The sequence below is a fragment of the Pseudorca crassidens genome, chromosome 9 (assembly GCF_039906515.1).
Source record: "Pseudorca crassidens isolate mPseCra1 chromosome 9, mPseCra1.hap1, whole genome shotgun sequence".
Taxonomy (NCBI): domain Eukaryota; kingdom Metazoa; phylum Chordata; class Mammalia; order Artiodactyla; family Delphinidae; genus Pseudorca; species Pseudorca crassidens.
In genome coordinates this window covers 73,293,593-73,309,761 of record NC_090304.1, presented here as the reverse complement: position 1 = coordinate 73,309,761, position 16,169 = coordinate 73,293,593, and positions in this window count along the sequence as shown.

Genomic DNA, 16,169 nt, shown 5'->3' with positions numbered 1-16,169 from the left:
TTAGAAAAGAAGAAACTACCCTAGGAAACTAAAGAAAGAGGACCAAGTTAAGCCTGAAGCAAGCAGAAGAAAAAGAAATAATACAAATTAGAGTAAAAATCAATGAAATTGAGACTAAGAAAGCAACAGGGAAAAGTCAACAAAATAAAAAACTGATTTATAAAGATCAAAAAAATTGATAATTCTCTACCCAGAGTAACTAAGAAATAAAGATTGACAGCACAACTTACTAATACAGGGAATGAAAGAGAGGTCATTTCTACTGATTCCCTAATAAGGGGATGCTATGACTAACCCTCTGCCCAAAATATTGATATCTGAAAAAAAAATTGACATATTTCTTAAAAGACACTACCAACACTCACCTAAGAAGAAATAAATCAGTGGAATAGGCCTATATCAATTAAAGAAACTGAACCAATAATTAAAACCTTCAAAGAAAAAAAAGGAAAAAAAGGCACCAGGCCCAGATGGTTTCACTGGTGAATTCTACCAAACATTTAATAAAGAAAAGACACCAATTTTCCACAATGTGTTCTAGAAAATAGAAGCACAGGGAACACTTCCTGGCTCATTGTGCGAGGCCAGCATTGCCCTACTACCAAAATCAGACAAAGAAATTACAAGAAAGAAAAATTACAGATTGATATTTTTATGAACATAGATGAGAAAACCTTCAACAAAATATTAGTAAATTAAATCCAACTATGTATACAAATAATTATAGATTTCAACCAAGTGTGACTTACTTCATGTATACAATGTTGTTTCAATATTCAAACATCAATGTAATCAACCTCATTAATAAGCTAAAGAAGAAAAATTATATGAACATCTTGATAGATGAAGAAAATGTCACACTCATTTATGATTAAAAACTCTGAATAAATTAGAAATAGAGACTTCCTTAACTTGATAAATAACATCCACAAAAATCCAACAGCTAATATCATAATTAGTTGTGAGAAACTGAATGCTTTTCCATCAAGATTAAGAGCAAGGGAAGGGTGTACTCTCCAACCACTCCTGTTCAATATTGTACTGGAGGTACTAGGTAGTACAATAAAATAAGAAAAGGAAATAAAGTATATATAGACAGGAAAGAAGAAATAAAGCAGTTTTTGTTTGCAGATCATATGGATTTTTATGTAGTAAATCCTAAAGAAATGAAGAAAATAAGTAAAAGTCCTCCTGGAAAAAATAAGCAAATTTGCAGGAAGTCTATAATTTAAAACACAAAAGTTAATTGCTTTCCAGTAATAAGTAATTGGAATTTGAAATTCAAATCCCAATTTGAAATTGAACAGTAACACCAAAAAATGATACTCCAGTACAAATCTAAAAAATAGTTTCAGTATCTAACACCAAAACCTTCAAAACTCTGATGGAAAATTCAAATAATATCTAATAAGTGGAGAAATAATCCATGTTCATAGATTGGAAGACTCAAATTATTAAGATGTCAATTCTTCCCACTCTATATGTAAATTCAAAACAGCCTCAAACAAAATTGTAGCAAGCTATTTGTAGACATTATCAAACTGATTTTAAAGTGTATAAGGAAACACAAAAAGCTGAGAATAGGCAATGCAAAACTGAAGAAGAACAAAACTGAAAGATTCACAATACGTGATTTTAAGACTTACTCTAAAGCTATGTAATCAAGACAATGTGGTGCCAGTAGTGAAAGAAGAGACACATAGATCATAAAGAGTGCCCAGAAATAAATCCACATAAATATATTCAACTGACAGTTAAAAAGGAGTACAGGCAATTGTGTAGAGTAGGGATTAGGTTTTTTAACAAATGGTGTTAGAAAAATTGGTTGTTTCTATGTCTGGTAAACAAAATAATATCCTTCAAAGATGTTCATGTCCTGACCCCAGATCCTATGAACATGTTACCTTACATGATAAAAGGGACTTTGCAGATGTGATTAAGAATCTTGACATAAGCAGATTTTTCTGGATTATCCAGATAAAGCTGAGTAATCACAAGGGTCTTTTATAAGAGAGAGCCAAGAGGGTGAAGGTCAGAGAGAAAGATATGGCAAGTAACAGAAGCAGAGATTTGAATATGTTTGTTGTTGTTTTGAAGATGGAGGAAGTGTCTATGGGCCAAGGAATGCAGGTGCCCTTCTGAAGCTAGAAATACAAGGAAAAGATTCTCTCCTAGAACCTCCAGAAGTAACACAGCCCCTAAAACCCATTTTGGATTTCTGACTCAAAAACTGTAAGAAAATATATTTGTGTTGTTTTAAGCCACTGAGTTTGTGGTAATTTGTTGTAGCAACAAGAAAGAATGAATACCTGTGCAAAATAATTAATCTTGACTCAGACTTTACACCCTTCACAAATATTAAGTAAAAATGGATAATAGACCTAAATGGAAAATGGAAAAATTTTAAACTTATAGAAGAAAACATAGGTGACCTTTGGTTTGATGAATTTTTTGATACCATATCAAAAGCACAATCCATCAAAAAAAATGATAAAATGAACTTTATTAAAATTTTTAAATTTTTCTTTGAGAAATACACTGCTAAGAGAATTGAAAGCTAAATGTGATATGCTAAATAATGGTCACCTAAAGATGTCCACATCCTAATCTCCCGATTAAGAATAAGTTGTGTGAATATGTTACCTTACTTGGCAAAAGGGGTTTTGCAGATATAATTAAGAATCTTGAGATGGGGAGATTACCCTGGACCATCTGGGGGTCCCAATGTAAACACAAGCGTTTTTATAAAATGAGGGAAGGAGAGTCAGGCTCAGAGAGAGAGATAGTAAAATATCATGCTGCTGACTTTGAAGATGGAGGGTGGGGCCATGAGCCAAATAATGCAAGCAACCTCTAGGAGCTAGAAAAAGGAAGGAAATGAATTCTCCCTTAGAAACTCTAGGAGGAATACAGCCTTGACAACACCATATTTGTAGAAATTCTGATGTCAAGAACAATAAGAGAATAAATTTGTATTGCTTAAGTAACTCAGTTTGTGGTGATTTGTTATAGCAGCAATAGGAAACTAAATTCATAAGACAGACTGGGAGAAAAATTTTGCCAACGCATGTCTAATAAAGAACTTGTATCTAAAATATACAAAGAATTAAAACTCTACAATAGGAGAACAAAAATCTAATTAAAATAAAGGGGAAAAAGTATGAACAGACACCTCACCAAAGAAGAGAAGCATACGATTTTTAAAAAGGTATATGAAAGAAAACTGAACACATTAATCATTAGGCAATTGAAAATTAGAACAGTAAGTTGCCACTACACATCACAGTACAATGGCTGAAATCCAAAAACTTGACAGTATCAATTAATGGAAAGGATGCAGAGCAACAGAAACTCATTCACTGCTGGTGGGAATACAAAATGGTAGTAATTTTGCAAGACAGTCTATCAGTTTTTTACAAAGCTAAATATAGCCTTACCATAAAATTCAGAAATCACACTCCTAGGTCGTTACCCAAATGATTAGTAAACCTAAGTGCAAACAAAATTCTGCAGTTGGATGTTCATAACAGCTTTATTCATAATAGCTGAAAAGTAGAAGCAACCAAGATGTCCTTTAATAGGTGAATGGTATAAACAGAATGTAGTGGATCCATACAGTGGAATTTTGTTCAGCACTAACAAGAAATAAGACATCAAGCTATAAAGGTAAAAATAAACCCCAATGTATATTACTGGGTTAAAGAAGCTGGTCTAAAAAGGCTACATATTATATGTTTCTAATTTTATGACATTCAGAAACAAATGAAAAACTCTAGAGCTGGTTAACAGATCATTGGTTGCCAATGGCTTGAAGAGGTGGTTGAATAAATAAAGCACAGGGGATTTTTTAGGGCAGTGAAACTACTCTGTATAATACTGTGATGCTGAATAAATTACTCAAAACCCATAGAAATTTACAGGAAAAAGAGTGACCCTTAATGTATGCAAACTAAAAAAAAAATCATTTAGGAGGTCAGGTGATCTCAGGATGGAATGCAGAATGTTACAAAACGACATAACTGAATTATAAATATATGAAGTAACCTCACTAAACGGGGGTGGGGGAAAAAGACGCTGATCTAGGTAACTTTTGAAATTAGTGGAGTTTGTGAGACCAAAGGCAAAATGAGCAGTACATAAGCACTACATTTAGTTAGTAAAGTTTTTTCCCATGGGTGAGGGTTAAAAATTCTGAAACTGCTATAAATGTATATTGAAACTGATGTAATTAAGTGATTAGATATCAGATGGTGGGAGCCATGTTGGAGTGAGAGATTACAGATAAGTAAGTGTGGGAAGCTTGAATGATCCATACAGTACTGTATTAGAATTAGAGACATCAGTATGAACTCATGGTTAGTTGAATGCAGATACAGATGGACACATATAGAAATATTTATAGATATATGTATACGTATATATATTTCCATAGTTTGTCAGCTAATACGATCTAGAAGTAATGACATCCTAGTAGCAACTGCACTCCCAAAACTTGAATGCTTGTCTCTAATATTATCTCCAATAAAAGAAATCAGAGATTCTTGGAGAACTGGCTGATTCTGGAGCTGGAACAAGAACAAACAAGATAATCTAGGAGAATCTTTTAGTGACTGAAAGTAAGGAAGTGCTCAGAAACCAAAATTATGTGAGTGAAAGAGACCAAGGAGCCAACTGATAGAGCTCCCAATGTCCAAAGCTGGAACAATTTGATCAAGAAAATAAATGACATAGTATTGGATTATAGTACCAAGTATAGTATAAATATCTCATAACCCAATTTAATAACAAGTAAAATATCCAATAAAGCAAAATTGCAAAAGTTTACAAAATACCTGGCCATTACTCCCCAAAACTGTCAAAGTCTTCAAAACAAAGAAAATCTGAGAGATTGTTAGAGTCTAGAAGAGTCTATGGCGACACAACAACTATTTATAATGTGGAATCCTTGATGTGAATGTGTCTATAAACACAAACACACACATACACACACACACATATCAAATGGTAAGCATTACATTAATTGTAAAATGATGAGTTAAGACCACTCTCCAATTCCGGACAAAACAGTAAAATTTTAAATCAAAATAAAGAGACAAATTATCATTATTTGCAAAGAAAACAAAATAATAAAAATTTAAATGAAACCATTAAAATGATATTATGAGCCATTGAAGTGGCTGGAAACAAGAGAAAATATAACTTTCATGTTGTAGTAGTAACCAGAAAATATATGTGGGAAATATTTCTGTCAAATAAAATATGCAACATAATCCTACTAAGAAATTATTTGATCTATGTGAATAAAATAAAAGGAGAGAGAAGAAGTTTTCACATAAATTAAATGTGCCAAGCACTACACTTGGAACTTTACCTATAACATCCTCAAAATAATATAGTAAAATAGGCATTATTGTCTGTCTTTTACAGATGTGGGCAGTGAGCCCTTGAGTGTCTAACTTGCAAAAGGTAACAGAATCCGAAAGTGTTTGAAAAAGGATTCAAGTCTTGGATTGAGAAATTCCAAAGTACATGTTGTTTCACTCCACTGTGCTATAAAGTTTTCTCATTTTCTTTTTATATTAAACTAACTATTGAAATGAGTAACAAGTTATTTAATTTTTACTACCTTGGTGGAAAATATGGGTATCAGTGCTTTTATGAACCACTTCTTTCCAATTTCTGCGGATGCAGTCTGCAGTTAGAATCCTAACACTTTCATTACCTTTTTTTCACATTATGAACTTTTAAGAAAATTATTTTAATAATCAAATGTACTTATTCTTTTAATTGATTACCTCATTGCCCTGGTATCCTCTTAGCACCTGTCCTCTGGTAGGCATTAAATAAGATTACAAAGATTTCTTTTTTTTTTTCACATAGCACTATTATAATTACCTTTATTACATATGTTTTTAAACAATTCTCTATTTGCATTCCAGGATGGCTATCACATCCATTCCCTTAAATAACACTCTTTTTAAAGTAGCATTCATGTAGCACTCTTAAAATCATCTTTATTACATGGATTTTAAATACTTCTCTACTAAATGTATATCACAACCATAACCTTTGAAAACCACTGCTCTCAATGTAGAAAGCAGAAATTACTCTTAAAAACATCTTTATTACATGTGTTTTTAAACACTACTATACAACAGTAATATTTGTCCTCACATTAAGGTTTTTTTTTTGTTTTAGTCCCATTAAAGTAAGAACATCTTGGGCTTCCCTGGCGGCGCAGTGGTTGAGAGTCCGCCTGCCGATGCAGAGGACACGGGTTCGTGCCCCGGTCCCCGAAGATCCCACATGCCACGGAGCAGCTAGGCCCGTGAGCCATGGCTGCTGAGTCTGCGCGTCCGGAGCCTGTGCACCGCAACAGGAGAGGCCACAACAGTAAGAGGCCCATGTACCGCAAAAAAAAAAAAAAAAAAAAAAAAGTAAGAACATCTTTCTGTTGTCTTCTTGCATTAACAAAAAGTGAGAAATCTTAAGTTACAGTCTTTTTCCTAAACAGCTCTATGTTCCTTTTTCTTTTGTCCCCTTGTAACATTTAATGTTATTGAGGAGTGGTCAAAGGATGAATTTTGTTTGTTTCTTTGTGTCTAAAGTGGATTTGTACTTGTGAGATCTCTTATCTATCAGTTTGAATATTTTACCAGATTACATCTGATGCTGCTTGTTTTTTGATTAGCTTTGCCTTTACCTTATAATATTTATTATTCTTAATTATTAAGTATTTAAGTTTATCATTTTATTTGTTTATTCAGGCTTTATTTACATTTAGAAATGTTTACTAAGTGTTTTGCATATTAACAGCAGGACAAGAAAAGTAAAAGAAAAGTGGAAAAGCAGGAAAATAAAAGACTAAAGGATTTAGAGTCAGAATAAATGAAAGTTCAGGTTCCAGCTCTGCTACATATTAGTAACTTGGTTTAGGACAAATTGATAAACTGTAAAATTTACTTCCCATGTTTATAAAATGGTGATTATAATCCTTACTTGACAATTTAAGTGGATTAAGTAGGAAACCAAATGTGACTCTGTCTGGCACATTGGAAGTCTGAATGGCCAACCAGTAGTGAAATTATAAGCAAAGAATTTTATATTGGGAATGTTGTACTGTTAGAAGACTGCTAAGAAATCTGTGGAAAAGCTAGATCAACATATTTTCAAAAAATCCAAGCTTTATTCTGCTGTTTAAGACCATCTCTTTTTGTTCCTGGAAATTTTGTTTCATATGTGACCATATTTTACCCTCAAACGTCAATTATTTTATAAGCAATTTTAAAAAGAATGTCTGCTTTTTATCTTAGGGTTTAATAGTAATTTTCTGTGAAATATGAATTCAGGTTTTCTTCAAGCCTCAAACATATTGCACTGATTCAGGTCCAATTGTCATTCTCACCTGTCTATGTCATAGGAGGCAAGGCTGTTTTCATTCAAAACAACAGGAGTACAAATACATGAACCCTGATACCTGGTGCTGTCATTTTACAATGCTGTAGCCTGGATGCATTGTCATTTAATAGCACCAACTAAATTGTTCTCTATTTTTTATAATTCAAAAAAATATATACTAACAGGGTTTGAAACCATGAAGAATTATAGTGTGTAATGACCAATTTTAACATGCTTTATAATCCATCAAAATGGGAATATTACCTTAGGGTACAATTTATTTTTCCTTATCATAAAATTCTACCATAGTTAGAACAGTCATATAAATAAAAAAGATGAGTCCTTTGCAGAGGTAATGAAAGGAAACCCATTCAGTCTTCCTTCTAATGTTTCATTCTGGCTTTTTTGACAGCTGAAGACACCAAAGTTCAATCAAATGCCTTTAGCACAGAAATGAAAAATGTACGCATTAAGCAAATTTGTTCACATGAAATAATTGACAGTGGTATAAAGAGATTCAATTCAGTGGTTTATAAAATACAAGAATCTGATCTAAATTAATTTGAAATTACAAAGCATGAAAAGCATGTGCTATTTGGCAAACTAAGGAAATGGATCAATAGGTTTCTATTTGTATTTATATTGTCTACATTCATTCCTTTTTGAAAGAAATAAAAGCACAAAGCATGTTATGATTTTTAGAGAATGCTCTAATCCTCCTATGGTATTCTGTACAAATGTATAAATAGTCCTGATCTCTGAGCACAAATGACTTCATACATAAGAAGCAGGAGGCCAAACGAGAAATGAAAAACAAAGACATACAATGTTGACTAACTCAACCACGGGATTCAAATTAGTCTTTCCTGAATGTCCTTTAATGACAGTTCAGCACAAAGGTTTATTACTGCAAAGGGGAAAAAGGATTTAAATGTAAGAAAGTTTATGACAAAAAAAGGGTTTTTTCCTTGATGGTGATTTTTTTTTTTAAATTACTGATACAACTCAGAATGAGGATTTAGAAAACAATGTAAATAATGTACTCAATAACTAAAAGCATGCCAATGAAAGTCACTATTTTAAGCTTAGGACTCTCAATATGATGAAAACAATACAAGTTTGCACCCTGGGATTTTAGGCACAATGGATATACATAGAATGTTTCTATATGGGCAGGATTATGTGCTGTGGATCAAGAAAACGAATTCCTTTGTCTGCCTAAAATTTTACTCACTCTAAAAGCAGAAGAAATTTCTTAAAAAATTGATAGGACACTATAAGTGATTTCCACTCATTTCAACAAGATAAAAGAAAAAGACAAATATTGAACATGATGCTTGAAAATCTGTCTTCTATAAACACTATGTAAAAAGCCAAAAATCATACTTGATTTGCAACAGAAAATAAAACACCTGATTATTTTCATTGTTCACTGTTGAGAAAAATATAAGTGGGCTGATAGAAAAGTCCAGTGAGTTCTTTTTCTTGTAACCCATCCATCTGCAATACAGCTTTTGCATAGCTTTTCTTTATTGGCATGATACATCAATATCAAATATGTTTGAGGAGTATTTAAGCTTTCACTATAGCTAAGTCATTCAAGACTTTTTCTATTTGAAATCTTTTGTTTTATCATTTGTATGATTCATTTACATCAGTAGCATCCTGATTAATTTCATTTTATGGCCAAGGGCTGTAACAGATACTCTTTGTTGTGTTATTTTTTTCCTTTTAGTTTCTTTTGGGATTTATCTAACAAAACAGAATACAGTAAATACTTGCTTAGCATGAAGCCCATCAAAACATTTAAATAGATTTTTACTTCAGGGGTTTATAAGTCATCAACAAGGTATGAGAGAAAGTGAGCTAATTTTTATTGAATTAGAAATTTCTAAGTTTTAGAGATTTTATATGCAATGTAATTTGTACCTCACAATAGTACAGCAAAGTTTTTATATTATCCCTAATTTACAGATGATAAAACTGATTATCGGAGAGATAAGAAACTTTCCCAAGATCACATATAACTAGATGTAGGAACCAGGTCAAAGGCACAGATTTACCTAAAGATTAAACACTTAATGTAAGTAATACCTTAACTGACAAAAGAAGAAAAAAATATGATTTTTCATTTAAATAGGTACATAAATATTCAGCAAAAATTATTATTTATTTGTAATTTTTGAAAAAAGAACTATTAGGAAGACTCATTTCCAAATGAGAGGAATTTCCATAAACTGGTGAAGTATATTTACTACAAGCCTATAGCAAATGTCACATCAAACAATGAACCACAGGTAATTCCCTGGTGGTCCACTGGTTGGGACTTCACCCTCTCACTGCCAACAGGCCGGGTTCAATCCCTAGTCAGGGAAATAAATCCCACAAGCCACGCATCATGGCCAAAAAAGAAAAAAATACAAACAAACAAATAGTGAACCATAGACTGTCATTTTTAAAAATATTTTTGTTGAGGTATAATTGACATACATTATATTATTTTCAGGTATACAACATAATCACTCAACATTTGTATACAATGTGAAATGATCACCACAATAAGTCTAGTTAACATTTATCACCAAAGTTAATTCAATATTATGGATTATATTTCATACGCTGTACTTTACAACCCTATGAAATTTATTTTTTTTAACTGGAAGTCTGTATTTCTTGATCCCTTTACCCATTTTGCATCCCCAACTCCCCCCCACCCCCCACTTTTGGCAATTACCAATCTGTTCTCTGTATCTATGAGTCTGGATTTTGTTTTGTTTATTTTGTTTTTCAGATTCCACATATAGGTGAAATCATATGAAAATTGTCTTTGTCTAACTTCACTTAGGATAATACAAAGTATAACAATGTTGTCATAAATGTCATGATTTTATCCTTTTTTATGGCTGAATAGTATTCACATTACCACATACCACTTATTTTTTATACATTCATCTAACATGGACACACAGGTTGTTTATATATCCTGACTGTTATAAAGAATACTACAATGGACAAAGGAGTCCATATATCTTTTCAAATTACTTGTTTTTTTCTGTTTGGTAAGTATGCAGTAGTGAAATTTCTGGATTGTATGGTGGTTCAATTTTTAATTTTCTGAGGAACCTCCATAACTCTTTTCCTTAGCGACTGCACCAATTTATAGTCCCACCAACAGTGTACAAGGGTTCCCTTTTTGCCACATCCTCACTAATGCTTGTTATTTCTTGCCATTTTGATAAAAGCCATTCTGACAGGTGTAAGGTGATATCTCATTGTGGTTTAGATAGCTTTTTCCTTTTGATTAGTGATGGTGAATGCTTTTTCATGTACCTGTTGGCCATCTGAATGTCTTCTTTGGAAAAATGTCTATTCAGATCTTCTACATATGTTTTAATCAGGTTGTTTGTTTTTTGTTATTGAGTTGTATGAGTTCTTTGTATATTTTGGATATTAACCCCTTACCAAATATATGATTTGCTAATATCTTTCCCATTCAATAGATTACCTTTTCGTTTTGTTGATGGTTTCCTTTGCTATGTGCACACTTTTTCATTTGACTTAGTCCCTCTTTACTTGCTTTGGTTTCCTTTGTCTTTGGAGTCAGAGCCAAAGAAAAAAAATTGCTAAGAACTGTGTCACAGAACTTAAAGGCAATGTTTTCTTCTAGGAGTTTTATGGTTTCATGTCTTACATTCAAGTCTTTAATCCATTTTGAGTAAATTTTTGTATATGGTTTAAGGTAGTGGTCCAGTTTCATTCTTTTCAATATAGCTGTCCAGTTTCCCCACATCATTTATTGAAGATACTGTCCTTCCCCCATAGTATATTCTTGGCTCCTTTGTCATAAATTAATTGACCACATAAGTGTGGGCTCTTCTAGGCTCTCTATTATGTTCCATTTGTCCATATATCCATTTTTATGCCATTACCATATTGCTTTGATTACTATAGGTTTTTAGTATAAACTGAAAACAGGGAGCATGATACTTCTGGCTTTGCTCTTCTTTCTCAAGACTGTTTTGGCTATTCAGGGTGTTTTGTGGTACCATCCAAATCTTAAAATTACTTGTTTTAGTTCTGTGAAAAATGCTGTTGGAATTTTGATATGGATTGGATTGAGTCTGTAGATTTCTTTGAGTACTATGAACACTTTAACAGTAATAAATCTTCCATTTAAAGAGCATGGAATATCTTTCTTTATATGTATCTCCCTCAATTTTTTTTTTTTTTTTGCAATATGTGGGCCTCTCACTGTTGTGGCCTCTCCTGTTGTGGAGCACAGGCTTCGGACGTGCAGGCTCAGTGGCCATGGCTCACGGGCCCAGCCGCTCCGTGGCATGTGGGATCTTCCCAGACCGGGGCACGAACCCGTGCCCCCTGCATCGGCAGGCGGACTCTCAACCACTGCGCCACCAGGGAAGCCCCTTCAATTTCTTTTACCAATGTCATATAGTTTTCAGTGTATAGTTCATTCATATTTTTGGTTAAATTTACTCCTAGATATTTAATTCTTTTTGAAGGGATTGTAAGTGGGATTGTTTTCTTGATTTCTCTTTCTATTTTTTTTTGAAGTTTGGAAAACATTGCTTTATTAACAAATAATGACATAGAGCATTTAGTGATAACAAACATCCATGTAGTCATTGCATGGATTTGAAAAATCCTAACATTTTCCTGTATCCACGTTAATTTTTTTTGTTTTACATCTTTATTAGAGTATAATTGCTTTACAATGGTGTGTTAGTTTCTGCTTTATAACAAAGTGAATCAGCTATACATATACATATGTTCCCATATCTCTTCCCTCTTGTGTCTCCCTCCCTCTCACCCTCCCTATCCCACCCCTCTAGGTGGTCACAAAGCACCAAGCTGATCTCCCTGTGCCATGCGGCTGTTTCCCATTAGCTATCTACCTTACATTTGGTAGTGTATATATATCCATGCCTCTCTCTTGCTAGTTCATTTTAGTGTATAGAAATGCAGCAGATTTGTATATTAATTTTGTCTCCTGAAACTTTACTGAATTCATTTATTAGTTCTAACAGTTTTAAGATGGAGTCTTTAGGTTTCTCTATATATAGTATCATGTCATTTGCAAACACTTTTACCTCTTCCTTTCCAACTTGTATGACTTTTATTTCTTTTCTGTGTAATTGCTATGGCTAGGACCACCAATACTGTGTTGAATAAAAGTGGGACAAGTGAGCATCCTTGTCTTGTTCCTGTTCTTAGATGAAAAGCCTTTAGCTTTTTATCATTGAGTATGATACTATTGGTGGATCTGTGATGTGTCGCCTTTATTATGTTCAGGTACATCTATACCCACTTTGTTAGGAGTTTTTATCATAAATGAATGTTGTATTAAGTCAAATGCTTTTCTGCATCTATTGTGCTGATCATATGATATTTGTCTTCCATTTTGTTAATGTGGTGTATCACTTTGATTTGTGGATATTGAACTATCCTTGCATCCCTGGAATAAATCCTACTTGATCATGGTGTAGGATCCTTTTAATATATTGTTTAATTTTGTTTGTGAATAATTTGTTGAGGATTTTTGCATCTGTGCTCAGCTGGGATATTGGCTTAGAATTTTCTTTTTGTGTGGTGTCCTTGTCTGGTGTTGGTATGAGGGTAATTCTGGCCTTTTAAAAAGAATTTGACAATGTTCCATCTTCTGCAATATTTTGGAAGAGTTTAAGGATAGGTATGAAATCTTCTTTGAATGTTCTGTAGAATTCACGAGTGATGGCATCTGATCCTGAACTTTTGCTTTTTAGGAGGTTTTTGATTACTGATTGAATCTACTTAATAGTAATCAGTCTATTCAGATTTTCTATTTCTTCATGATTCAGTCTGGAAGATTGTATATTTCTAGGAACTTAACCATTTCTTCTAGATTGTTCAAGTTGTTGCAGATAATTGTTCATAGTAGTTTCTTAAGATCTTTTGTGAGGTAAGTTGTGATGCTTGCTTTTTTATTTTTGATTTTACTTAAGAGATCCCTCTACCTTTTTTTCTCGGTAAGTCTAGCTAAAGGTTTGTCAATTTTGTTTATCATTTCAAAGCAAAAGCTCTAGCTTTCATTAATCTTTTCTATTGTCATTTTAGTCTCTATTTCATTCTTTCCCCTCCCCACGTCCTCTCCCCTCTGGTAACCACTAGTTTATTTTTTATATCTGTGAGTCTGTTTCTGTTTTGTCACATCATTATTTTTTTTAATTTCTTTTTAGATTCCACATATAAGTTAAAACATACACTGTATATCTTTTGCTGTCTGACTTATTTCATGAAGCATAATAGCCTCTAAGTCCATCCACGTTGTTTGCAAATGACAGAATTTCATTCTTTCTTATGGCTGAGTAATCAGACAACCTGATTAAGAATTAGGCAGAAGACTTGAATAGACATTTTTTTCAAGATATACAGGTGGCCATCAAGCACACGAAAAGATGTTCAACTTCACTAATAATCAAAGAAATGTAATTCTAAAACAATGAGATATCACCTCACACCTGTCAGAATGGCTATCATCAAAAAGTCTACAAATAACAAATGTTGACGAGGATGTGGAGAAAAAGGAGCCCTAGTACACTGTTGGTGGATATGTAAATTGGTGCAGGAACTATGGAAGACATTATGGAGGTTCCTCAAAAAACTAAAAGTAAAACTATCAAATGATCCATCAATTTCACTCATGGGTATATATCTGAAGAAAATGAAAACACTAATTTGAAAAGATATATGCACCACAATATTCCTAGCAGTATTATTTACAGTAGCCAAGATATGGAAGCAACCTAAGTGTTCATAACAGATAAATGGATAAAGGAAATTGAATATATATATACACACAAATATATTCCCTTTACATTTAAAGTGATTATTGACATGTATATAGTTACTTCCATTTTGTTAATTGTTTTATGGTTATTTTTGCAGTTCTTCTCTGTCCCTTTTTTCTTCTCTTTCTCTCATCCCTTGTAGTTTGATGACTTTCTTTTGTGTTTAAATTTCTTTCTCATTTTCTTTTGTGTATTTACTATATGTTTTTGTTTTGTGGTTACCATGATGGTCACATACATCATTCAATGTATTTAATAGTATATTTTAGGTTGATAGCAACTTAAATTTTAACACATTCCAAATTCTACATTCTTCCTCCCCTCACCCACATTTTATGTTTTTGATGTAACATTATACATCTTATTATTTTATGTCTGTCTTATCAAATTATTTTAGTTTTACTAAAATATTTTAGTTTTACTACTACTTTTGTGTTTTAACCTTCATAGTAGCTTTAAAAGTGATTAATCCACTAACTTTACAATATATTTACCTTTACCAATGGGGCTTTTACTTTTATAAGTTTTCTTGTTATTAACTAATGTCATTTCTTTTCAACAAGAAGAAATCCCATCAATAATTTTTCTAAGGCCAGTTTAGTAATGAGAATTCCTCTAGCTTCTGCTTCTCTGGAAAACTTTTAGTTGTCTTTCAGTTCTTAATGATAACCTTGCCAGATAGTGTGTTCTTGGTTAGAAATGTTTTGCTGTTGTTGTTGTTTGTTTTTCTTCTTTCAGCTCTTTGAATACGTCTTGCAACTCCCTTCTGGCCTTCAACGTTTCTGCTGAGAAAGCTTCAGATAGCTTTATGGGGTTTCTTGCTGCTTTTACAATTTTATTTTTTATCTTTAACTTTTCACATTTTAATTATAAATTGTCTTGGTGTGGATTTCTTTGGGTTCATCTTATTTGAAACTCTCTGGGGTTCCTGGACTTGAATGTCTGTTTCTTCCCTAGGTTAAGAAAGTTTTCAGCCATTATTTCTTCAAATAATATTTTTGCCTCTTTCTTTCTCTCTCTCCTTTCTTTCTGGGACCCTATAATGCAAATGTTATTCTGCCAGATATTGTCCCATAGGTCCCTTAAGTTCTGTTTATTTAATTATCTATTTTTGGTTCTTTTTTCTTTTTGCTGCTCTATTTGGGTGAGTCCCATTTCCTTGTGTTACAACTCACTGATCTGTTCTTCTGCTTCATCCACTCTGTTTTTGAACTCCTCTAGTGTATTTCTCAGTCAGTTATTGTATTCTTCATATCTGTAACTTCTGTTTGGTACTTTCTTATTTTTTCTTCTTTGTTGAAGTTCTCACTGTGTACATTCATTTCTCTCCCAACTTCAGTGAACATCTTCATGACCATTACTTTGGATTCTTTATCATGTAGATTACTTATTTTCCTATTATTGATGTCTTTTTTCTGAAGTTTTGACTTGCTCTTTTCTTTGGAACATATTTCTCAGTTTTCTCATTTTGCTTGACTCTCTGTGTGTTTCTGTATATTAGGCAAAACAGCTACCTCTCTAAGTCTTGAATGAACGGCCTTTGTGTAGGTGATGACATTTCTCTTTCAACCTTGTCCTAGCTGTTGGTTATCTCTTGAACCTTTGTGATTGTCTAAACCTCCTGGTTTATTCTTGATGTGTCCCCATTGTTGAGGCTGTGCCCAAACCTATCAGTGTTCTAAGAGGAGAAAACTCATTTAGCATCTAGTTTCAGGCAGTTGGAAGCCAGAGCCTCAGGCAGCAGGTTTAAAGTACGAAAATATATACAATCCTGTAGGGCCACAATTGTAATCCCTGCTGGTCTCCAGTTCAAGAAATCTAGAGGTGTTCCCTGGGCAACAGTTGCAATAATCAAACCTCCAGACAAGGATATTAATTCCTTTTATGTTTATAAGAGCTTATAGGAGCTCTTGTTGAGCTATAGTG